Source organism: Pelophylax lessonae (genome assembly GCF_965119305.1).
Source record: "Pelophylax lessonae genome assembly, chromosome: 5".
Lineage (NCBI taxonomy): Eukaryota > Metazoa > Chordata > Amphibia > Anura > Ranidae > Pelophylax > Pelophylax lessonae.
Genome location: NC_138772.1, coordinates 54163106 through 54187593, shown reverse-complemented (window position 1 = coordinate 54187593; position 24488 = coordinate 54163106). Strand labels below are relative to the sequence as shown.

At 44.1% G+C, this 24488-nt stretch overlaps 1 protein-coding gene across 1 annotated transcript in view; it reads right to left on the bottom strand.

Moving 5' to 3' along the window:
* Positions 1-24488, bottom strand: part of CDK6 (cyclin dependent kinase 6) — a 323198-nt gene that overhangs the window by 96758 nt on the left and 201952 nt on the right. The gene's annotated exons all lie outside the window — the stretch shown is intronic.

Below are 24488 nucleotides of genomic sequence, written 5' to 3'. Positions count from 1 at the left end.
AGAGTGTGGACATGCTACGTTTTTGGGTGGGGAAGGAAAATATGAAACCAGGAACATGTTACATGAGGCTAGTAGAGATCAATGCTATTACCCCAATCAATGTTTCCACTACAGATCGCTGAGGTCCGAGGACCACACATCATATAACAAAGGGCTGCAGGTTGGGCTCCAAGGCTGTAGGCACAACTGAGCGGTTTGTCATGCACCAGGGGCATTTTTGCATCGGACTGGAACCTGACTCAACTGCACTCCTAAAAAGATACCTTTAATACACCACCCCCACCTCCCGCTGATTTCTATCATTCCCCTGCTGCTCTCTTCATCTGTTGGTGGCCCTTGGAAATACCCAGTAGTTCCCGGCATGGAAGAACATAAGACTTTCTCCTCTACCCTCCAGGGTACAGGGTTCAGGCCTGAGTGAAGACCCCCACCGCTGCCTGCTGGAGTCCTTGGAACCACTTAGTACTTCCAGGAATGTGGAAGCATGTGACCTTCATCCCTTTCTCCCAGGATGCCCTGCTCGGGCCTGAGCATCTAATGGCTATTCTAAGGTCCAACACAGAACTTTAGACTCAGGGCTCTCGCGGGTGAACCGGACGGCAAAGGGTGCAGGAAAGGTAAGTATTAATATGGCAGGAAGAGAAGTATGGGAATTTTTAGGAATCATACTTACCTAAGTAGATGCAGCATTGACCTGATGCTGCATCTGTCCCCCGCCAGCTCTAAGACTGAGATCCAAGTGATCAAACACCGTCGATCGCTCGGTTCTCAGAGCTCCCTAATCAAAGGGCAGGTGACTGTTAGTCACTGCTGTCTGCTCTGCCCCCCTCCCCCCTCACTGGAACGCTGGGCTGTGGAGGAGGCGGGATTGGCTGGCTCAGTCTCTCAGTGGCTCGCTGAGAGGCTGAGCCAGGTGCCGGTCCAGGGTTGTGGGCGGATCCCGACCATATTGTCGCGATCTTGCCCCAGCCTGGACTGGCTGTGTGACGTCAGACCGCTGTCTGCTGTCTGCAGAAAATAGGTAACAGGAGTATGGAATGAACTGCACTCCTGTGATCCACAGGGGAATTACAGCCAAACAAGCTTGGGTTGTACTTCTCCTTTAAGAGAATCACACTTCCCTGTATTGGTAATGACAGATTCTCTTTAAAGGCCATGATTATTATACAAATGCTACAGTTCTGTTATGTAGTAAAAGTACTTCATGTATTGATGGCACAGAAATAGAGAATACAAAAGATTTAAACAGAAATGTGAAAGCAGGAATTCTACTTTATTTATACAGATTATAAAGAAGGAGGTGGAGCCTAGGGACTGTGCTTCTCGCTTGGCTTTGCTACACTTTATATGCTTGGAATGGTACTCACCTGCGCTCACTAATTCACGCCGATGACTAGCAGGCAGTCAAACAATCCAGCTCAAACCATAGTAAGCAGAACAATAGGTAACATTCTGACTCCAATTGTTGTAATAGTGACTTATCCCTTACTGAGACCTATTCCTGGCCTGTATAAGCAGATACAATCACCGCGGACAATCGTTATCAGATAGCTGAACGCACCACACACCATTTCTTTCCATCCACGTAGGTTTTATTGCAAGCAATAGGTATAGCAGACAACAAAATGTGGCAGATGATTGAAGGATGGTATCTGCATGTCAAAAAAAGGTAATGTGTTCCCAGATGTGAGCAGATTGTATAAAGGCCTAGACAGATGTGGCCATCTCTATCCCCACAAGCATAAAGAAGCAGGAAGAGGAAGTACATCATCAATGGGAGGGGACAGGAGGGAACATAGAAGATAAAGATAGAAAGGCAAGTGCAACAACCAAAATAACCACAAGATGGCAGTATAATAACTAAATATAAAATACATTACCGCAACTATCCATTATATCATATCTTACCTATTGGTGTAACAACACAATAGGGACACATCAAACACAATGTAGCAGTGGTCAAAAACATCCTAGCACTAACAGCGCCAACAGGTCATCTGTAGCTATGGCCACAGGTCCAAAAACTGTGCGTTAACCCCAATACATGAAACCGAATCAGTTCGAAGTCCAATTGGGGTCAGGGAAGGTGACGTTTAGCCAACATCAAACAGGAAGAGTCAGCGTGAATGTAGGTCTGAAAGCAGCAGAGAAATTCACACCCACACGAAAGTGAATATGGCACTGTGCGGAAAATAAACCAAAATATGGGATGAGCTGCCCCTTTAACCACTTGTCTATTGGGATCATTTTTTTATTTTTTTTCACACGTTAAAATCTGTATTTTTTTTGTAAGAACTTATGGAATCCCCCCATGTATACATTATCTGAAAGCAGAGACCCCCAATAAAATGGTGGGAGTAAATTTCCATGTGGGATTTTTACCTATAGGTACGCCTATAATAAGGCTTACTTAAAGTTACAGTAAATATCTCCTAAACTTGCACTGTTTCTAAAATATTTACCTTTTTACTTTAGATGCAGCCGGTGACTTCACAGGCACATCGCTGTCTATGGCAGAAGGAGTGCAGCCTTTTTGCGGGGCATCAGAGTGGCCCAGGGGGCAATAGCCCCCATGGCCCAGTCCTCCCCTGTATAGGTCGGGAAGCATGTAATCAGTACAGTTGTCTTTGGAAAATACAATACAAATACATGACATCACTTGAAAATGTTTATTCTGTCGTACGAGAATTGTTGCCACTTTAGTAAACTCTTCATTTTCGATATGAGACTAGCATGCAAAAATCGATCATTCATCCGATAATCTCATCGTGTGTACCAGGCATTAGTAGCACGGTGAGCCCGTACTTTTATCAACATATCACAAAGTCTTTATCAGAGGTGACTACAGCAGTGAATATTCAGCAAAGGTTTCCTATGCTCCCCGGTTGTAGGTAACACTTAGTTGGAACCGTTATGTTTCCTTTGCTGTCATTGCTCAATGCTGTATATTGCACCGGTGGCTGTAGATTCCCCACCTCTACCACTGCACACATTCTTCTTGTACCATGCTAGGTATGTAACGGAAGAAGGAATAACACAAGTTTTCACACTTTTTTTTATCTCCCTTCTCACGTTTGTCATGCCGCAGCCCAGCTGGTATGCAAAGATATTAAAGCGGAGCTTCAGACTCCTTGAGAAAAAACATTAAAGCCAGCAGCTCCAAATACTGTAGCTGCTGACTTTTAATATTAGGACACTTACCTGTCCAGGGATCCAGCAGTGACCTCACCCGAGGCAATTTTTTCCATTGGCTATTGGGTGCTGCCGCCGCCATCTTCGCTATGGGAAGCCAGCAGTAAAGCCTGTCCAGAGATCCAGTGGTGACCTCACCCGAGCCAATTTTTCCATTGGCTATCGGGTGCTGCCGCCGCCATCTCCACTATGAAAATCCAGCAGTGAAGCCTGTCCAGGGATCCAGCAGTGTCTTCACCCGAGGCAAATTTTCTATCAGCTATCGGGTGCTGCCACCACCAACTTCACTATGGGAAACCGGCAGTGAAGCCTGTCCAGGGATCCAGCGGTGTCTTCACCTGAGCCAATTTTTCTTTTAGCTTTCGGGTGCTGCCACAGCCATCTCCACTATGGGAAACCGGCAGTGAAGCCTGTCCAGGGATCCAGTGGTGACCTCATCCGAGCCGATTTTTCCATCAGCTATCGGGTGCTGATACTGCTATCTTCACTATGGGAAACCAGCAGTGAAGCCTGTCCAGGGATCCAGCGGTGTCTTTACCTGAGTCGATTTTTCCATCAGCTATCGGGTGCTGCCGCCACCATCTCCGCTATGGGAAACTGATAGTGAAGCCTGTCCAGGGATCCAGTGGTGTCTTCACCTGAGCCAATTTTTCCTTAAGCTATCGGGTGCTGCCACTGCCATCTTCACTATGGGTAAATGGCAGTGAAGCCTGTCACGGGATTCAGCGGTGTTCTCACCCGAACTGATTTTTCCATTAGCTTTCGGATGCTTCCGCCGCCATCTCTACTATGGGAAACCGGCAGTGAAGCCTGTCCAGGGATCCAGCGGTGTCTTCACCCGAGCCAATTTTTCCATCAGCTATCGGGTGCTGCTGCTGCCATCTTCACTATGGGAAACCGGCAGTGAAGCCTGTCCAGGGATCCAGCGGTGTCTTCACCTGAGCCGATTTTTCCATCAGCTATCGGGTGCTGCCGCCACCATCTCCCCTATGGGAAACCGATAGTGAAGCCTGTCCAGGGATCCAGTGGTGTCTTCACCCGAACCGATTTTTCCATTAGCTTTCGGATGCTTCCGCCGCCATCTCCACTATGGGAAACCGGCAGTGAAGCCTGTCCAGGGATCCAGCGGTGTCTTCACCCGAGCCAATTTTTCTATCAGCTATCGGGTGCTGCTGCTGCCATCTTCACTATGGGAAACCGGCAGTGAAGCCTGTCTAGGGATCCAGCGGTGTCTTCACCCGAGCCAATTTTTCCATCAGCTATCGGGTGCTGCCGCCACCATCTCCACTATGGGAAACCGATAGTGAAGCCTGTCCAGGGATCCAGTGGTGTCCTCACCCGAACCGATTTTTACATCAGCTATCGAGTGCTGCCACCGCCAACTTTACTATGGGAAACCGGCAGTGAAGCCTGTCCAGGGATTCAGCGGTGTCTTCACCTAAGCCAAATTTTCCTTTAGCTTTCGGGTGCTGCCGCCGCCATCTCCACTATGGGAAACCGGCAGTGAAGACTTTCTAGGGATCCAGTGGTGACCTCACCCGAGCCAATTTTTCCATCAGCTATCGGGTGTTGCTGCTGCCATCTTCACCCTGGGAAACCGGCAGTGAAGCCTGTCCAGGGATCCAGCGGTGTCTTCACCTGAGCCGATTTTTCCATCAGCTATCGGGTGCTGCCGCCACCATCTCCACTATGGGAAACCGATAGTGAAGCCTGTCCAGGGATCCAGTGGTGTCTTCACCTGAGCCAATTTTTCCTTAAGCTATTGGGTGCTGCCACTGCCATCTTCACTATGGGTAACCGGCAGTGAAGCCTGACCAGGGATCCAGCGGTGTCCTCACCCAAACCGATTTTTCCATTAGCTTTCGAATGCTGCTGCTGCCATCTCCACTATGGGGAACCGGCAGTGAAGCTTGTCCAGGGATCCAGCCGTGTCCTCACCCGAGCCGATTTTTCCATCAGCTATCGGGTGCTGCTACCGCCATCTCCACTATGGGAAACCGGCAGTGAAGTCTTGCAGTTTCACAGCCGGTTCATTACTGCGCATGCGCGAAGCATGCTGCGCTCTGTGAATGGGCCGGCTGTGGAGGAAGGAGGAGGGGGGCTGAACTTCCAGCTGGGTTCTCCATGGAGGCAGACAAGCTGAGCTTCCCTTTTTGGGTGGAGTCCAGCTTAAAGTGTCTGTAAAGCTAAAATCTAAGCTATCGTGTCATTCACTTATGGGTTTATTAAAATGATTACATGCAGGTAAATTAAGTGGATCATGCAGTTTTCGATAGAATGAGCATAAAGTACCTGAATCTGTCTTCATTCCAGCCTTCTGTAGTTCCCTGGACAGCAGCGCTCAGACTGGGAGAAGGTGGGACAGCACCGGTAGCCAATCAGGCTTTGCTGCACGATGCTGTCCATCTGACACAGAGATCCTGGGAGGAGAAAGCAGAGTGATGTTCTGATTGGTGAGCTTCTGTTCACTATCCAATCACAGAACGGGGCATGACCTACGCCAGGCTATGTTGCTCAACTGCTGTGCAGTCTGCAGGGAGATCTCCCTAAAGTGCAGGACCAGGCTGAGTTTTCTGGGTCAAAAGACTGACAACACAGAATTAATGAGAGAGTAGAGCAGCCCTTCAGGGGAAAATAGAGGGGAAAAAAGCCCCAAAAAAAGAAAACGAATGCAGCCAACATGTCTAATGATTGGTAAGCCACAATATATTACATGTTTGGTTTTGGATTTAATATGGCTTTAAAGTGATATTAAACCCCTAATTGTAACTACTCTCCGCAGCTAATCTAATCACTTACTGATTATGCAGCTTCTTTATTGTTTAATCTTTGCCTATGTTCCAGTTGAATCAGGTGCCATATTACCTAGATCAACTTTACCCATAAATGTTGGTATCCAGTTATATTACATTATATTATGTACATTTAGAAAAGAATCCAGGATTTTTTAAAGCAATCTACTGAGCTGGCCAGAACCACCTCTGGAGAGAGTCTATTCCACATTTTCACAGCTCTTACTGTAAAGAAGCTTTTTCGTATTTGTAGATGAGATCTCTTTTCCTCTAGACGTAAAGAGTGCCCCTTATCCTCTATGATGAGCTTAAAGTGAATAACTCAACACCAAGTTCACTATATGGACCACTTATGTATTTATACATGTTGATCATATCCCCCTTAATCTCCTCTTCTCAAGAGAGAATAAATTCAGTTCCTCTAATCCACATGTGTCAAACACAGGGTCGGCCCGCCAGACCATTTTATGTGGCCCTCCCACCCAGGGGGAGTGGTGGAGATACGGACAGCCTGTGAAAGAGAGCTGAACCCTGCACACTCTTAAACCCTACGCTCTGTATGTAGTGCACTCCTCAACACTGCACTCTGTACACAGCACACCCCTGAACTCTACATTCTATATGCAGCACACCCCTGAACTCTGCACTCTGTACATGGGGCACCCCTGAACCCTGCACACTGTGCATAGCACACCCCTAAACCCTATACCTGGTATGTAGTGCACTCCTCAACACTGCACTCTGTGCATAGCGCACCCCTGAACTCTGCACTCTGTGCACAGTGCACCCCTGAACTCTGCACTCGGTACACAGGACATCCCTGAAACTTCACTCTGTACATAGTGCACCCCTGAACTCTATATTCTGTATGCAGAGCACCCCTAAACTCTGCACTCTGTACATGGGGCACCCCTGAATCCTGCACACTGTGGATAGCACACCCCTAAACCCTACACCCAGTATGTAGTGCACTCCTCAACACTGCACTCTGTGCACAGCGCACCCCTTAACTCTGCACTCTGTGGGCAGTGCACCCCATAACTCTGCATTCTGTGCACAGCGCACCTCTAAACTCTGCACTTGACATGTTGCGCACCCCTAAACACTGCACATAAGGCACTACTGGTATTTATTGCCCCTTTTACGATCCTCCCACTGTTAATGCAACTTGGCCACACTCACCATTCAATGCAGTTCAGCGGGGGGGATTGAGTTACACTTCACCTATTCTCTGAGGAAAAAAAGCCCTGGATGGATATTTATATAGTGCTATAGATACAACCTACCCTTTGTGGACAACCATGATGCTGATGCGGCTCGCACTGAAATTGAGTTTGACATCCCTGCTCTAATCTTTCCTCATAGCTGAGTTCCTCCATGCCTCTTATCAGTTTGGTTGCCCTTCTCTGCACTTTCTCCAGTTCCCCGATATCCTTTTTGAGAACTGGTGCCCAAATCTGAATTGCATATTCCAGATGAGGTCTTACTAATGATCTGTACAGGGGCAAAATGATATTTCTCTCTCTGGAGTCCATACCTCTCCTAATACAAGAAAGAAATTTGCTCGGTTTGGAAACCGCAGCTTGGCATTGCATGCTATTATTAAGCTTAGGACCTACCAGAACACCCAGATCCTTCTCCACCATTGGTTCCCCCAGTTCTACTCCCTCTACTATGTATGATGCATGCATTTTCTCAGCCCCCAAGTGCATAACTTTACATTTATCAACATTAAACCTCATTTGCCACATAGTTGCCCAATGAACCAGTGCATTGAGGTTGGCTGGTAAATTGGCGACATCTTGTAAGGAAGTTATTCCACTGCAAAGCTTGGTGTCATCTGCAAAGACTGAAATGCTACTTTTAATCCCAGACCCGATATCATGTACAGTGCCTTGAAAAAGTATTCATTTCCCTTGAAATTTTCCACATTTTGTCATGTTACAACCAAAATTGTAAATGTATTTTATTGGGATTGTATGTGATAGACCAACACAAAGTGGCACATAACTGTGAAGCGGAAGGAAAATGATAAATGGTTTTCACATTTTTTTTACAAATAAATATCTGAAAAGTGTGGCGTGCATTTGTATTCACCCCCCTTTACTCTGATACCCCTAACTAAAATCTAGATGAACCAATTGCCTTCCGAATTTACCTAATTAGTAAATAGAGTCCACCTGTGTGTTATTAAATCTCAGTATTAAATACAGCTGTTCTGTGAAGCCCTCGGAGGTTTGTTAGAGAACCTTAGTGAACAAACCGCCTCATAAAGGCCAAGGAACACACCAGACAGATCAGGGATAAAGTTGTGGAGAAGTATAAAGCAGGGTTAGGATTTAAAAAATATCCCAAGCTTTGTACATCTCACGGAGCAATGTACAATCCATCATCTGAAAATGGAAAGAGTATGGCACAACTGCAAACCTACCAAGATATTACCATCCACCTAAACTGACAGGCCGGGCAAGGAGAGCATTCATTAGAGAAGCAGCTAAGAGGCCCATGGTAACTCTGGAGGAGCTGCAGAGATCCACAGCTCAGGTGGGAGAATCTGTCCACAGGACAACTATTAGTCGTGCGCTCCACAAATCTGACCTTTATGGAAGAGTGGTAAGAAGAAAACCATGGTTGAAAGAAAACCATAGGAAGTCCCATTTGCAGTTTGTGAGAAGCCATGAGGGGGACACAGCAAACACGTGGAAGAAGGTGCTCTGGTCAGGTGAGACTCAATTGAACTGTTTGGACCAAAATCAAAACGCTATGTGTGGCAGAAAACTAACACTGCACATCACCCTGAACACACATTCCCACTGTGAAACATGGTGGTGGCAGCATCATGTTGTGGAGATGCTTTTCCTCAGCAGGGACAGGGAAGCTGCTCAGAGTTGATGGGAAGATGGATGGAGCCAAATACAGGGCAATCCTAGAAGAAAACCTGTTAGAGTCTGCAAAAGACTTGAGACTGGGGTGGAGGTTCACCTTCCAGCAGGACAACGACCCTAAACATACAGCCAGAGCTACAATGGAATGGTTTAGATCAAAGCATATTCATGTGTTAGAATGGCCCAAAGTCCAGGCCTAAATCTAATTGAGAATCTGTGGCAAGACTTGAAAATTGCTGTTCACAGACGCTCTCCAGCCAATCTGACAGAGCTTGAGATATTTTGCATCAATGGGCAAACCTGTCACTCTCCAGATGTGCAAAGCTGGTAGAGACATCCCCAAAAAGACTTGCAGCTGTAAATGCAGTGAAAAGTGGTTCTACAAAGTATTGACTAAGGGCGGTGAATACTAATGCACACCACACTTTTCACATATTTATTGTAAAACTTTTTGAAAAACCATTTATCATTTTCCTTCCATTTCACAATTATGTGCAACTTTGTGTTGGTCTATCAAATAAAATCCCAATACAATGCATATACATTTTTGGTTGCAATATGACAATATGTGGGTATGAATACTTGTCAAGGCACTGCATAAATATATTAAAATTTTAACTATTACTCTTTCCTTTGAACACCAGAGGTCCAGGGAAGCAGTGCTGAAAGAGCAGGAGCCAGCAGCATTGAGCATTATAAACTGCAAGTGCTTGGCTAAAAATTTTAACAAACAGGAATGTTTTATTGCTCAGTGTGTTATGCTAAGAAAACTGTGGGTTTAATACTACTTTAACCAATTACCGCATACTAACATATGGGTACGTCGGTAAACTTTGCGGTGGTGTATCGGGATGATGCCTGTAGCTAGAGGCATCATCCCGGTACCGTGGTTTAGAGCCGACGGTTGGCTTTCCGTCGGTACCGACCGATGCGGCTCGGGAGCCGCTCGATCGTTACCCGGGGGGGCGGGAGGGGACGTCCCCCCCTCTCCCGCCGCCTTCAGTGGCTTTTACCGGGGCTCCCGTCCCACCAGGAGCCCCGAGCACCCAGCTGGCACGTCCGCCGGCTGGATGGAGTCTCGATCAATGCCGGAAACGGCTTCGATCGGGTCTCCGATGACGTAACCCGGAGGCGGCGACCATGACGTCACTTCCGGGTTACTGTGCTGCAAAAGGAGGCAAATTTGAAAAACGGCTGTATGCAAAAACGCCGCTTTCGGCGTTTTGCATACAGGGAAGTGTAGTGGAGGGGTCTATGGTCTTTTAGACCCTCGATCCCTCCATAAAGAGTACCTGTCACTACATATTGGTGTCACAAGGGATGTTTACATTGCTTGTGACAGAAATAAAAGTGATCAGATTTTTTATTATTTTTTAAAACCTGTAATAAAGTTAAAAAAATAAATAAAATAAATGGGAAAAAAAAATACATTTTAGCCACCCCTGTCACCGTTAGCTCGTGCACGAAAAAAAAAAGTATATGGAAGTCGAGTCGCAAATGAAATCGCTGTTCAAACCACACATGTGAGGTATCGCCGCGATCGCCAGAGCGTGAGCAATAATTTAAAAAAAAAAGAACTACACTCTAACTCTAAACTGGTAACCGTTAAATAAATTTAAAGCGTCGCCTATTGAGATCTCTATTGACCGTAGTTTGTCGCCATCCCACGGGGGGGCGCAATTTTAAACCGTAACATGTTGGGTATATATTTACTCGGCGTGACATCATCTTTCACAATATACAAAAAAAATGGGCTAACTTTACTGTTTAGTATTTTTTAAATGCAGTGAAATGTGATTTTTCAAAATTTAAAAAAAAAAAAAATGGCGTTTTAAAGACCGCTGCGCAAATACCGCGTGACAAAAAATATTGCAATGACCGACATTTTATTCTCCAGAGTCTTTACTAAAAAAATATATATAATGTTTGAGGGTTCTAAGTAGTTTTCTAGGAAAAAATACTGATTTTAACTTGTGAACAATAAGTGTCCGAAATAGGGCTGGGGCTTAAGTGGTTAACCGCAGCAGAGTAAAGTCTGCTCAGTAATTAGTCAGTGCCAATATTTGAAAACCTTGTCTCTATGATTTTGCCTATTAAGCCCCGGTTCACACTACTGCGTGTGCGGGGTTCGCATGTCATGTCGGAGCGCACTGCTCCGACATGACATGCGATCAGCTGTGCGGTGCGAGTTTAGCCATACAGTTTGTATGGCTAAATTTGCATCGCACCCGCAGCAAACACGCACAGGAGGCATTTTTGCTGCCGCGTCAGGATCGGATCGCACAGCGGTTCACACTTGTGCGATCCGATCCTGTGCGAACTGCACGATCGCACTGCGATATGCGATCAAACTGGGGGTGTCGTTAAGATTACATTGACACCCCCAGCGGATCGCATATGGCAGTGTGAACTGCCGGGGGTGCGTGTGCGATGCGGGAACAGGCTGCGAATTCGCAGCCTTCCCGCATCGCATCAGTGTGAACCGAGCCTAAGTGCATTCTTTGCAGATCTCGTACTTTCAATGCAAACCCATTAGACACCACTGATTGGCAACTATACAAACTTCCAATGTGACCTACCTAGTAAATGCAGTCATTCAGCAAGGGTGCTGATTTTACTACCTGATATAAAGAAAGCCACTGCAGTCACAATCTAAAAATCTTTATATGAAATACAGTTCTTAAAGTGGACCTGTTCCTTGCCCATAGCAGGCAATGTAAAAGACCCTTTTGCATAGGAGGCAGAGTAAGCATGAAATACTTACCCCCCCCTCCCCCCCCTCGTCTGCTGCCACAGAAGATTCTAGGTAAGTTTACAATCAGTACACCCCCTCCGCCCTGCCCTCAATTATTTTGGTGGTATTTGATCACCTCTGCGATTTTTTTTTTTTGCGCTATAAACAAAAATAGAGAGACAATTCTGAAAAAAAAAAAAAACAATATTTTTCACATTCTGCTATATAACATTCCCAACAAAAAAAAAATTAAAAATATAATTTTTTTTAACATTTTAGGCCAATTTGTATTCTGCTACATATTTTTGGTAAAAAAATCGCAATAAGCAAATTTTGATTGGTTTGCGCAAAAGATATTGCGTCTACTAACTATGGGAAAGATTTATGTCATTTTTATTTATTTATTTTTTTTACTAGTAATGGCAGCGATCTGCGATTTTTAGCGGGACTGCGACATTGTGGCGGACAGATCGGACCCCTAAGTGACATTTTTTACACTTCTGGGGGTACCAGTGACATTACTACAGTAATCAGTGCTAAAAATATGCACTGTTACTGTAATAATGACACTGGCAGGGAAGGGGTTAACACAGTGGGTGATCAAGGGGTTAAATGTGTACCTAGGGGCGTGTTTCTAGCTGTATGGGGCGTGGCTTATGGAATGACCATAGAGACCTGTGATTCTATATAGAAGGATCACAGGCGCTCTGTGATCATTTCAGAGAGAAGAACGGTCAGCTGTGTTTACAACAGCTGACCGTTCTTCTCTCTCAGAGGGGAGCGATCGCGGGTGTCAGGCGGCAATCGGAGCCACCTGCCCCGTGCATCAGAGTCCCCGCTGCTGAGTGGGGGCGGGAGCGCACCACCTGCGACACGTGCTCACCACCTAGCCGCAGGTGCGCGACCGACGTAGTTACGTCGGTTCTCACAGGAAGGGCTGCCTGCCGCAGTAAAACTGCGGCGGGCGGTCGTTAAGTAGTTAATGGGCACAAATCGATAATCGGTTGTGACATTTTTGAACGATGGACAAGTTTGGAAAATTTCTGCCGAATGAACGATAAATTGAAAGGTTAATGTGTTTCTCGTCTGAACTGTCTGCACTCGGTATATGGGACAAAATGAATGAAAAATGGACTTCTGTCTATTGAACGATTTATCGATCAAAATTACGATGGCAAAATCGTTTGCTCTCACGCCTGAGTGTTCGTTATTGGAAAATAAGATTTGAACGATTTTTAGTATAGTGTATGGCCGGCATAAGACTGGGATGCCATTAAAGTTCATGCGTGTGTAAAGATAGGCGTCCCAATATTTCTGGGGACAAAATGGATATTTACGAACCTGTGAAAAATTAGAGCTTCACTAGCACAGCAAAAAAAAAATGTGAAAGTCACATAAAGGATTCCTTTCAGTAATAACTCCGGTGGTGTTGGTGAGTGTTATATATATATATATATATATGGTCTGTGTCTTATACAATCTATGGACCGTGGTCCTCTAAAATCCCAGATAAACCCCAGAAAGGACAAACGTGACACTGCTGGTTTTAATTCTGCACCAGACGATCGTTCCAAACCTCACATGCCACCGGCTGACCGGGCTGCGATGTCCTTACGGCCGCAATGTAAACGAAGTCTGTCTGTATGTCTGAAGTGGAGGCCTCGGAGGATTGGCTGTCTGCGACTGTCTTAACACTGAGTGGTCGGAGGCCTCCCGACCTGGCAGGGCACCCGGCTCCGAATGCCCTTTTTCCACATCTAGGCAGAGTGTGGTTTGTCAGGCAGTGCTGTGGATGAATACGGCTTTTTCAAGTCATTCCGTAAGTCTAATTCAGAGAATGCCAACCCACGAGTTATGATCTGTGATAATAAACAAGAATTGCATAATGATTTTATACCCCATTTCCCAGAGCTGATTCCGTAAAATGCCCAGGCCTTGTCTGCTCCAGGTAACCCTTTCTTTCATCTGCTCGGGAAGTCTGTCTGTATTGTATGCCTTAACCACTTCTGGACTGGAAGGATTTTGCTCCCTTAATGACCAGGTCATTTTTTGCGATTCAGCACTGCGTTACTTTAATGGAAAATTGCGCGGTCGCGCGACGCTGACGCAACGTCCTTTTTTTACCACAAATAGAGCTTTCTTTTGGTGGTATTTGATCACCTCTGTGATTTTTATTTTTTGTGCTATAAACAAAAAAAGAGCGACAATTTTGGGAAAAAAAAAATATTTTCACATTCTGCTTTATAACATTCCCCCCCCCCCCCCCCCCCAAAAAAAAAAAAAAATCTAAATTTTTCATCCTTTTAGGCCAATTTGTATTGTGCTACATATTTTTAGTAAAAAAAAAAAGCCACAATAAGCCACAAAAGTTATCGTGTCTACAAACTAGGGGAAAGATTTATGTCATTTTTATTTATTTTTTTACTAGTAATGGCGGCGATCTGCAATTTTTAGTGGGACTGCGACATTGCGGCGGACCCCTAACTGACATTTTTTGAAACTCTTGGGAGGACCAGTGACATTACTAGTAATCAGTGCTAAAAATATGCTCTGTTACTGTAAAAATGACACTGGCAGGGAAGGGGTTAACCTAGGGGTAATCAAACGGTTAAGTGTGAGCCTAGGGGAGTGTTTTCTAACTGTGGGGGGGATGGGATTGTGAAATTATCACAGAGACCTGTGTTCCTATATAGAAGGATCACAGGCGCTCTATGATCATTTCAGAGAGAATAACGGTCAGCTGTGTTTACAACAGCTGACCGTCATTCTCTCTCAGCGGGGAGGGATCGTGGGTGCCCGGCGGCAATTGCAGGCGCCAGCCCCGTGCATTGGCATCCCCGCTGCTCACCCCTCAGGCACCACGCGCGCGCCCGACGTCGGGCTTAATCGGTTCACGCAGGAGAGCCAGCCTACCGCAGTAAATGTGCGGTGGGCGGTCGGGAAGCAGTTAAAGGGTAACTCTACTTTAGTGGGGAAAAAATAATATAGCGTATACAATTGTGACACAAATCATATTGTAATTGAATGTTATTAAAATTCCCTTTCTTTTTCAATCTGCAGCTGTTGTAATTTTCTGGAAATGCAATTTGGCGACCTGGAGGTGTTCTGTACACAGAATGTATACTGAGCACACCCCAGAAACATCATTTCCTGCTTGGGTGATTGACTCACCAATTTTCCAAGAAGTCTGCACTAAGAATACAAGTCAGATTTCTGGCATCCCCTGCAACAAAAATGTCATTTTTGGTGAGATACTCCCAATAGGAACACGTCTAAAGGGATGCAGGCCCAGCAGCTTTCCTCATTAGAGCCCTGCAGCTACCACAGCTGATAGATAATTATGAAACCACTCCCATCTGACCCACTCAGCACAGAGGCATAGAGGAACAAACAATGATTTCTTCAGAATAACAAAAGGTAGGAATCTGCAACAAAGTTTGTTAAAATCATTGTAATGTACAGAGATCACCCAGAGGGGAATGTTTTTATCTCAACAAAAGTGGAGTTATGCTTTACTGTAAAGAATAACTCCACTTTTGTTGAGAAAAAAAAAACATATGGAAAATTAATCTAATGGAAGTGGTTTCACAATTATCAATCAGCTGCTGCACCTGCAGGGCTCTAATGAGGAAACTTGCAGTGTCTGCATCCCTTTAGAAGTGATTTACTATTGCACACAAGCAGGGAGCTGAGCCCTACAATGAACTCTGAGAAAGGGCTTTTACAGTGAGTAGAAAAAAAAAATCCTGTTTTCTTACATAAATTGAAGGACACAGCCTGGTAGAATCTTGACCTTAGGGTCATCCCAAAGCAAAGGCCATCAAGGGGTGGGTAACCAGAACATGACTGCAAAAATAAAAAGTAGGCAAAATCCAAGCTGCCTGTAGCAGATGGGGGTTTTTCCACCAACAGGGGCTATCCTTCAGCAGTACTGAAGGGGGTGCTACAACCCTACGTTCAGAATTCTACTAGGCTTTCCTAATTTAGACTTAATTTAAGTACCTAGTAGTTTCTGGCAAAAGTAAACCAAGTCTTACAGGTGTACCCTGTGGACGAGGCGAATTGGGATTTTAGTGTGCCCAAGAGTATCAATTAGAAAAAAAACAAATTATAAAAATATAAATTTTATTAAAGGCAAGATAATAGAAACATCATATGAGAATAGTATCTAGAAGGTGTATTGCAGCACATCCTATAATGTAATGGATCAACGCGTTTCACCCATAGGGCTTCCTCAGGATGCAGATGGTTCACAGGCTTTCTCAAAGTATATATATATATATATATATATATATATATATATATATATATATATATATATTTACACAGTGGGTACGGAAAGTATTCAGACCCCCTTAAATTTTTCACTCTTTGTTATATTGCAGCCATTTGCTAAAATCATTTAGGTTCATTCTTCTTCCTCATGAATGTACACATAGCACCCCATACTGACAGAAAAACACAGAATTGTTGACATTGTTGCAGATTTATTAAAAAAGAAACACCAGACTAAACACCAGACTAAAATTCATAAAATTAAAATTCAAATACGGCCATGCCATAGACCTTATATTGATATTGTCAAAAATGTACACAGGGTATACGCAGGGAGGAGGAGCTCACAGGCCCCCAAATGAAAATAAATACCAATAGACCATAAGTGCAAGACACACAAGGTTCAAAAAACACATAGCTACCAAGAATCATCTCTGGTTAGGGCTATATGTTAAAGCGGAGTTCCAGCCATTTACTCACCTGTCCAACGGTCCAGCGATGCGGCCGCCGGAAGCCTCGATCCTCTCCCTCGGCGCCGGCATCACTGCTGTGGGCACCCGGCTGTTACAGTTTGCGGCTTCACAGCCGGGTACCCACTGCGCATGCGCGAGTCGCGCTGCGCGCCGTGATTGGCCGGCAATCTTCTGGGACCTCTGACGTGTCCCAGAAGATTGCAGGGAGGGAGGGGGAGAGGAGAACTTCCGCTCAGGGCGCCGCGGCGCTCCGAGCGGAAGTGGGAGCGGGTACCTGTCAAAACTAGGTACCCGCTCCCCCCCCCAAAAAATGACATGCCAAATGTGGCATGTCGGGGGGTCAGGACTCCCTAAAGCGGAAGTTCCACTTTTGGGTGGAACTCCGCTTTAAAAAGAAGGAAGATGTTCATATACAGGAAACACACTGTTCAGCATCCATGCTGACAGCAAGCTGGACAATATCAATATAGGCTCTATGGCATGGCTGTTGAATTTTAGTCTGGTGTTTCTATTGAGGGTGTGTGTATATATATATATATGTATATATATATATATATATATATATATATATATACATACTTTGAGAAAGCCTGCAACACATCTGGATCCTGAGGAAGCCCAAAGTATGTGTGAAACACGTCGATCCATCGAATTATAGGATGTGCTGCAGTACACCTTCTAGATACTGTATTGTCGTATGATATTTTTATTATCTTGCCTTTAATAAAATGTATATTTTTATAATTCGTATTTTATCTAATTGATACTCTTAGTCATACTAAAATCCCCATTTGCCTCGTACACAGGGTACACCTGTAAGACTTGGTTTACTTTTTCCATTTAATTCTCAGGGGATTGTCCCGGCATTTTTCTTCGATAGATAATTACTCTCCACCCAATTTCCATACCTAGGAGTTTCTGTTCACTCAGCTTCCGCTGAGTATGAACCTCTCAATCAACTGTCAAGAAAATGACGTGTCTGGTCTACTCTGCCTCTCAATCTGATAGGCCGGATCAACACTGAGAAAGTTAAAATAAATGACTTTATCTTCTAAGAGCCTCCGATTGTTTTCCTTACCAGAAAATTATTCCAAAGAATAGATTCCATTATATCTTCCTTCATTTTGATCAACTCTCAACCTACGTTTGCAAGGCCCTCATTACAAGTCTCTCTGGAGGACAGCGGCTTGGCTTACCCAAATTTTTATTTTTACTTTTTTGCCACTTGGCTTATATATGTGTATGACTGGCTACACTCTGAGGCTTCTGACTCCTCCACCGCCCTTATGGCTGCCTTGAAGGGTTCGTCCCAGTGCCCGGTTGATGAATTACATAGAGCCATCCTATCACTCTGTAATATACCATTCTCTTCAGAGGATGTTTGCTACCTGGCCTGGATAGTGCGGGAAATGCTCTTAGCTCCTGCAGGTCGTGGTGTTACGCCACACGCACCCCTGTGGTATAAAAAAACTTAAGGAACTGTATGGGCACCCGGACGCACCTTGGTGGCTGGCCAGGGGAGTTATTTACGTTTCTCTTATGTTCTGTAACACATAGTTTCTTTTTTTTTAATGCACTTAAAAGAGAAACACGGTCTCCAGAATAAATTCTTCTTCAAGTACCTTTTATTGAGACATGCTGTAAAAGCTCAATTTGGTGTTGCACGTGTAGAAATCTCCTCATACCCTCTGGAATGCCTTATGTACAATCCTGGTCATGACAAATTGGTCACTACCTTCTATAGGTGATTACAACTGGAGGGCTTTAATCACCTATACTACTGGCACTAGTCTATGCAATTAAGTAGGCACCTCTCTGCTTTGTGATTATACGGGCTCTGAGTAGCCTAACAGGGCATTGTGCCTCATGGTTTTATGTTTTGTAGCTCATGTTCATAATGCAAAATTAAAAAATAAAAACCTTTAAAAAAAAAAAAAAAAAAGATTCTACCCTGCTGTGTTCTTCAAAGAATTTAGGAGAAAACACATTGAAGAGGTACTGGGATTTCCCAGAAACTTGTTTGCTGGGTATACTAGATGAAATAACATGGTCTAGATATCATAGGATAATGCTTAGAGAAACGCTGTTTATGGCAAGGAAAACAATCACAGTTAAGTGGATTCAAGTGAAGCCCCCTGCTGTTAAGAACTGGATAAGAGCGGTAAATCAGATTTTTTGAAAAAGTATTGTATATGCATAGAGGATGCTCAACGAAATATAAAATTTGGGATAATTGGTGTCAATCAACATTAACCAATGGTTGAATATAAGGAGATCACCAAGAGGATATAGAGGGATGCACATAGTATGATCAGGTAACAAATCTATGATTTCAATGGAGCAAGGGGTTGGGGCACACCAGGACAACGGCGATCAGTTAAGTTAAATGGATATACATTAGCATAAAGAGGTTATGAATACTAAGTAAACAGATAATTATTTGGATATTGTATAAGTTTTTATTATTTAATATTGTTTTGTCCTTATGTTGAAAGGACGTTTGGAATGTTCGTTTTTATGCACATATTGAAATAAAAAGAATTAAAAAAAAAAAAAGAGGTACTGGGATTTTAATGCTTATTCCAATTGTACGAACGCAAGAAAATCTTAAAACAAACTTATTGGTTCTGGTGAGGCAGCCCTCAAACACGCTGGCCCCCCTTAGTGGGACACAACATACACAAATGGGCACCACACAGCAAAGTGCCTTATTTGTTCATAGGAAGTAGTGGTAGAAGGGTGCTAGACACGGATTTTCACTTGTTATCAAAGTCATTCCATGAGCTCAGTTGGCCTGTATTTGGCAGCTCAATGGACTGGCTCCCCCAGGAAAGGACATTAACCTGAACTGAGAAATCCAAGTGTAATAGGACAAAGATAGCGCCAAATGAAAAACCCTTAGTCTTTATTGTTCAACTGGTTACAACAAACAGGGTAAGGCTGGGTTCACATAGCTCCAGGTCGGCCGCGGTCCCCACTGGGAAAGGTCAGTTTTAGGTGCAAATTCAGCCAAAATTTCAGACCCGATTCGCACCTGAAACAGAGAACAGGGACGCACCGGATGCCCTGCTGTGAGCCGTGGCCGAAGCTAGTGTAAACCCAGCCTTAAGGACAGCCAACACATTTTGGGGACTACACATTCCCCCTTCCTCTAGCCCTGATGAAGGGTGATGGCATGGCCCACACAAGAAGTAGCACAAGCTCCATTCGTTTTTGCAGAGTCACTAATCCAATGAATCGCAAATGTTAGAATCTGTTGAAAAAATTATCTGTAGGTGACGGTCTTACAGTGTTTGTAAATCTAGACAGTTCTCTCGAGTCTAAATTATAGGGCACACTACCAGCAATTAAAAGAGAAGTATATGGCCAAAGCATGTTTGGCCGTACACTTCTCTTGTGGGTCAAAGGAGTACCCATACTTTTGTCCTGCTGTAACCTGGAGTCGGCTGATCAGCAGTCATGTAATCATTCAGTTCTTGATCTTTCAGAGACATTCCGCATAAATGAAGAACGAGTAAATGAAAAAATATGTTAATTACAGTATATAGTCCCATACACACAGAGGCTTCTTGTAGTGCTGTCCTAAGGAAGTACTGATGTTATAGTTGGATGCATACAGTGTTTGCATTAAGGTATTGGTATTTCCAGAATTTTTACTACTACAGAAAAATATCACCCCTTACCTACAGCGCTCTGCCTTCTACACATACAGTGATACGATCGAGCTTACTTGGTTGTTATAGATTACTGCATTTGGCCAATGCTCTCTGTCTACAGGAGACATTTTTCCTTCCTTTCTCCAAATGAGACAACTAGATGAGGACAAGGGTGCAGGCTTTTAGCCATAGAGAGGCAGAGGCCTCTTTTCTGTAGCGCTGGGACTTGCGGCTCCTTCTCATGCTACTGCACAATTAGGTTCATGCAACTCATTTGCAAACGACTTAGAACTTGTATCAAACACGCCTATAGCATTAATGCCTTTTAATAGGTGTGCTTGCTAAGCATTTAATGGGCATTAAAAACGCTCCCTAAAATGCCCTATGCCTATTTGTGGCGCGGTTGGCATGCGTTCTTGGTGAGTCAAAGCCGAACCCCAAACGCGTAATTTTAACTGTAATGTACTAGCGCGCCCCAACCATGCCGCAAACACATGCTGGCGCGTTACCATAGACTTGAATGGAAGGAGTTGAAATGCTTCAACTCCTTTTAAACTCGACATGAAGCATCAATTTTGAAGCAAAGCGATGCTAGCCTTCATATTTTGATAATGTGAACAGCACTGTGCGCTGTCCATATTATCAACTACATTGATGTTTGAGGAGTGTTAAAAATGCCCCTTCAGTGCCTGCTTTTAATGCCAATATGAAGTTAGCCTTAGTGAGAAGATAGGATTGGATGGGCGATGTTAAAAAGAACGTGTCATGTTGAACATTCACAGCAAAGTAACAGGTTTTCTTCAAAGGGCCTTCACTCCCCATACTTCCACTGATATCTGTCCTCCACCATGCCTCACCACCTGTCTTCTGGAGCCCTTGGAAATATCTGATGCCTCCTGGTATGGAGGAGCATGCGACGTTCAAACTATATAAAGATAAAGTGTTACTAAACCCAGGAGCCTGCTTTCACTATACCTGATCCCCCACAGTACACAGAACATGGAAATGAAATTATTTTAGTAAATACAAGCTGCTAAATACCTTTTATCTTCAGCAGTATATAGCAGTCTTGTGACTTCTATCAGTGTCTGGTAAAGCTTGTAGGAGGAGTTTTCATCCTACTCTGATTGTCCTATGGGGCTGCAGGACCTCTGACCCCTCTGTCGGGACAGTGCTGATTGGCCCTGTGCTGATCACATGTACTCTCCCAAGAAAAAAAAAAAAACTCTCTAGCAATACACACCAAATTGAGCATGTGCAGCTTGCCCACAAGGCTCTGTTCTATCAGGAGATGGTTTAGGGATGGAGAGGATCAGAGAAGACAGGATCAAACAGTCTTTTTACACAATGCAAAGGATTAATCCCTTAGGTTCCACAGTGATAATAACAAGCATACTTTACTGCATACTAGAGATGCACCAAAATATCAGCCGCAAATTGTGTTTTCAGCATTTTGCCGATAAAGAAAAAGGTGGCAATGAAGGTGCCAAAAACGCACGCGATTTTGCCTTAATTTTAGTGCGATTTTTTCCTCGATTTTATACTGTGCTTATGGTGAATTTTTCATAGGTCATGTGACTCAAACACCGCATAAAAAACGTGACACGACACCGCATAAAAAACGTGACACAGGTGTGTTATTGCTGCATTGCCAATGCATTTCAACATGGTGATGCTTTTTTTTAACTGACCAAAAATTCAGCAAGCAAGATTTTTAACACCAGGAAGTGCAAGGGACCAGTGGAAAACATACATAGAATTTAAAGGGATGCATTTTTCTTGAGCTTTTCTTGCGCTGAAGGCGCCGATCATGGCCGACAATAAATTCATATTAATTTAAATTCATGATATTAATTAGAAAGTCGAATATGGAACAATTATATATAAAAATATACATATATTTTAAAAATATTGTCTATTGATTTTTTTGCAATTCATAGACAAAAAACATAACAAAACCCCAAAAAAAAATTATTTTTTCTACTCAGTGTTAGTTTAAAAAAAAATTAGTTTTCTTTAAATAAAAACTTTGATTTGTATTCCTTTTTATCATTTTCCTGTTTAAAATGACACAAAATGAGTCTGGTACTAGTTCTGGCTATCTCTGTAGATTGGTTTAGAAAAGAGCTAGATATACCTGGTGGTCCTGTTCAAGACTAGTGGGGTTCTGGTCTAGGGTTTTTGGCCTACTTCAGACCCTTTTTCATATAGCAATCCATAGTGACGCAAGGCTGACCCTATTACACTGCCCAATTCCAGGCCTATACGCATTACAGCATAAATTGGCAACATATCTCTTTATCTCAGCCAAATGGGCCATAGCCAATGCATGGAAGACCCAAAGCGTTACCTTCCAGGGGGGTGAAGATGCGCCTGACTGCAATGATGCTTCATTAACGATTGTCCAGCATTGAGAATGATTCACATGCCTAATTTCTCAAGATCTGGGAACCATGGATCTCTTATGAGTTCCCTTCAATCCAACCAGACTGCTCAGGCCTTGTTTGACCACTCCCCTAAGGGCCTTCAAGTCCGAAACACCAACCCCTCCTCTACCTCTTCCTTCTTGTCTGTGTTCTTTTTTATTTCCCTTATTCCTTCTAATTTTTCTTGGACTTGCTCATGCAGTTGCCCCCCGGTGGGGTTGGTTGCGGGAGAACAGTCTCCCCCCCAGGTGACTGCGAGTAGACTTTGGGAACATGGCATTTTTGGTGTTTTATTATTATCCCTGCGTGGGCGACTCCTATGCTTACTTGATTTTTTTATGTTCCTTTTCAAAACAATAAACATATTGAAACAAAAAAAAGAGCTAGATCACGTGTCAAACACAAGGCCCGCGGGCCAAATGCGGCCCTCTAGGCCATTTCATGTGGCCCTCACACCTCTCCTTCAGCTACCCCCTCACCTGTGTCCCTAACTTGGCTCAGCAGTCGGCAGCAGAGAGGAGGACAGAACTCCTCATACAGATTCTGTACCTCTCTGTTCAGCTGCAGCACCACCTCATCTCTGCCTCCCCTGGTCTCAGAAAGTGCAGGGTCTGGAGGAGGACCAGAGGAGGGCTGGAGTTTGCTGAATGCTGTTTCCCAGCTCCATCCCCAGCTTCTTCCAGGAAGCAGCACAAGGTAAAGAGGGTGCACTGTAATGTAAGGGAGGGTGGGAGCCTAGTGGGGGGCTCTTGACATCTGATGTAAGGGGGAGCGGGGTGCTCCGGACATTTAGTCTTACAGATACAACTGGCCCTTTGAGGGCAACCATAATGCTGATGCGGCCCGTGATGAAATTGGGTTTGACCCCCCAGAGGCTTAAATGCACAAAATACAGAATAACTGGATAATAACATTTATAGATGATAACACCAAAGATGTTTTAACCAGAGAATATCTGATTGCCTTTGGGCGATCAGAATGGAATGTCTCCCCCCCCCCCCCCTACTGGAGCTAATTTTACCATACTTTATTGGGTATTTATATATTTTTTTGCCCTGCTCTGAATTAACAGTGGGTAAATGGTTTTATATATGGAGATTTTCTATTCATTCTTAGATGTAGTGGCTGCGTTCATTTTCTTTTTTAGGCTTTTTTCCTTTACGGTGATCCGATCGGGCCTGTAGGTCTGGTATTTTTCAACTATCTTTTTTTTTTTTTTCCATATTATTTATTTCCTCCAACCTAGGTTATTTAAAAACATGAATAACTGAAACAGAAAATAAAGGAACGTTAAAACGGAGTTCCGGCCTCAAAATCGACACAATCAATTTTGAGCCATCCGCTTGCTGAGTGTCACCTGAACAACAAATGGATAGTCACGATTTTTTTTTTTTTTACTTACCTTGTTTCAGAAGAAAATATACTTACCTTCCTTCCACTTCCTCCCTCTGCGGCCGCGGCATGTGACGTTTCCATGAGCTGTCATCAGCGAAATCAGAAGTCAGAGCGGAGCGAGAGATACATTGTAGACACGTGACTTCCACCCGGGGAGAGGAGAGATCTGCAACATTGTATCCGATCCCAGGTCTTCTGTACTGCACGTCCCGGGTGAGGATCTGTTACCGGTGATCACTGACTGATGGTTTTCTTCTCTGCTGCCTCCCAAATCACTCGCCATCCTTATTCCTTGCGACTCGTCTGACAGCTCTGAACATTTTGCTTTTTTTAAAGTAAGGACAAGTAAAAAGAGCCAAACGATCCTCTTAATCACCTATAACAAGTGGCCATGAGCACCGTCTGAAATCTACCCGACTGTGAACAGTGGAGTGGTATATGACTTCTATATTCATTGTGGCTGCCAATATCGGTTGGATCTGAGAGTAGTGAGCAGTGCATGATAACTCCATTTATCCGGTAAGAGGCCTGACGGGCTCTTGTGAATGCACGGTGGGGAGCACTTTGTTCAGTTTGGGCACCAGGATCGTTTATTTTATTTTCACCATAGAAAAGCACTTATTTCATTCCGTCCGGTAAGGAGGAATTCCAGCAGGTGGA